The 2,500-nt window shown below is 42.0% G+C and overlaps 1 protein-coding gene across 5 annotated transcripts in view; it reads right to left on the reverse strand.

The window, feature by feature from the left end:
* LOC135114201 (E3 ubiquitin-protein ligase MARCHF8-like) overlaps positions 1-2,500 on the reverse strand; it is a 91,515-nt gene that overhangs the window by 67,692 nt on the left and 21,323 nt on the right. Inside the window, exon 1 of one of the 5 annotated variants that reach the window (XM_064029955.1) lies at positions 1,355-1,416. The exons of the other annotated variants lie outside the window; for them this stretch is intronic. The gene's annotated coding sequence lies outside the window, so the exon portion shown is untranslated. Of the gene's footprint in view, positions 1-1,354; positions 1,417-2,500 lie in introns of those variants that run through there. 5 annotated transcript variants of the gene reach the window in all.

The raw sequence follows: 2,500 nt of genomic DNA on the forward strand, positions 1-2,500 counted from the left end.
AGAGAGAGAGAGAGAGAGAGAGAGAGAGAGAGAGAGAGAGAGAGAGAGAGAGAGAGAGAGAGAGAGAGAGAGAGAGAGAGAGAGAGAGAGAGAGAGAGAGTAAAGAATGAATGGAAGACAGATCGATGAATGTACAGAAAGAGAAAGATAGACTGAGTGAATAATAGAGATAGAGAACTGATAAATCAATGAAAAAAAGGAAAGATTATTAAAAAAAACATTGAAAAAAAAGAGAAGCAAAACAAAGAAAGGAAGAAAAGGCAAAAATAAAAGAATGAGAAAGACAAAATAAAGAACGAGACATAAAAAGACAAAGGGAGAGAAAGAAAGAAAAACAACACTAAACGAAATAAACAAAGATGTAAATACAGAGAGAGAGAGAGAGAGAGAGAGAGAGAGAGAGAGAGAGAGAGAGAGAGAGAGAGAGAGAGAGAGAGAGAGAGAGCGTGGAACAGCAACCCTTCCTCTCTTTCCCAATGTCTGAGTGCAAAGGTGAGCGTGCGTGCGTGCGTGGCGTGATCCGCTACATGTTACTCCTTGACTCCGCGTGTGATGTGACAGCTGCGCCGCCCTGTCATATTATCGGCGATAACACGAAGCCACCAACCACCACCACCACCACCACCACCACCACCTCTATCATCATTCGTCACTGCTAAGATAAAAATTTACAGTTGCATCATCCTCACTACCATCATAACGTTAGTAGTAAGTAGATGAGTATATCAGTATTCTACTTGTGTATCATGTTACTACCACAATTACTGCCACTACTAATATCGCAACAGCAGCGAGATGTAGATAAAATAGATAAATAGATAGATAAGTGGAGATGATTTAATGACCACAGTTGATCCTTACTAGCGCCACATCACCACTTAAGAGGCAATTATCTCATTTCTCACCACTACCAACACCACCATCACCAGTGACCCTTCCTTCACCACATCATAGTCACCACCACCAACACTACCACGATTACAGCCACCATCACATCACAACATTAACATCGTCTCCCAACACCACCATTCAACCATCACCACCACCATCAAATTCAGTGTCAGAACAGCATCACCACAATCACATCACCAAAAACATTCATCACACTACTACTACCACTACCATAATCAAAAGAACATTCCTTCACTACACTAGCATCACCACCAACACAACAACCAGCACCATAACACCAGAAAAATATCACCACCTTCACACTGACCTCCCATCGCCACCACCACCACCACCACCAAGAACAAGAGCACAAAAACACACACCCCTGAAGGCCACACCGCACAACAAACACGTCGCTAAGCTGAAAGCATGACCGTCACACGTCGGCTGAAAAAAAACTTACCGTTGCAGCATTTACACCACAGCCTCCCACAGCAACACCCACAACACCCACACCACCCCTTGTCTCCCATCCCAAGCAGGCTCACTCACGCTGCACCGAGGCCTCTCATGCACGCCTCGGTACAGAGAACGGTAGGAACGGCTTCACGGTTCACGGTACCCGCCATGGCAACGCTCCCTCTACCTGTGATGATGTGAAGGTAATTAATTAATCTGGAGGACTCCCTTATATTCACTGTGTATCTTATTATGCTGCCCAACCAGGTGAGCATTTGATGAATATTGATTGTCGTTGGAGTTCCTGGCCAGGATCACTCGACTTCTTTTAAAAGAGGAACTGATGCTGAATAAATAATACACTGCCAGTATCATTGAATATAACATACGCTTCCACTATGTCGTCGTATTAATCTCAATCTTTTCTTCTGTCAGTCACATTACGGAACCCGACATGACAAACTGAACGTGGAAATTTGCCTTGACGACTGACTACAAATAAAGGCAAAGTATGTGTTCTACATTTCTTTTTATGATGTAAGAGGAATTCTAGCCAAGGACAGCAAAACTACAAAAATAACGAAAAAAGAGCCTATCGGAAGCGCCACTCCATTAAAAAGATAGTCCAAAAACATATTCAGAACTGCCTAGTGAACAACAACAGACCAGCTAAAGATACTTACCATACCAACCCAACATCACACATTTCAAAGACGGTTTGCCTAACATAAATTAAATAACTAACGTAACCTAAAACTGCAGGTGAAAGCCAAGCAAGACGGTTTTACTATCTGTCAAACCAACCTTAATTAACTTAACAAGGTAAGCAAAGTAATAGAGCTGTAGATTAATTAGGTTGTTAGTGTCGAGTCATTAGGGAGCTTTGAAAGAAGATTAGAAAGACAAATTCATGGATGGTGATACGTGAAAATATAAGTATGTTTTTATACAGGAATTACCACGTGTAGACCCGATGGCTTCTTGCAGCTGCCATGATTATTTAGTTAGTTTATTTACATATTTTATTTTACTTATTTTTCTTTGATTTCCTATGTTGCTAAGTCGATTTTACTAACTAAATGTCACGCTTTGGTGGAGAATCTAACCCTAACATCATTCAGTTCACCAGCGGCGCCCCGACACGCCCCTC

This window comes from Scylla paramamosain, chromosome 27, assembly GCF_035594125.1.
Source record: "Scylla paramamosain isolate STU-SP2022 chromosome 27, ASM3559412v1, whole genome shotgun sequence".
Lineage (NCBI taxonomy): Eukaryota > Metazoa > Arthropoda > Malacostraca > Decapoda > Portunidae > Scylla > Scylla paramamosain.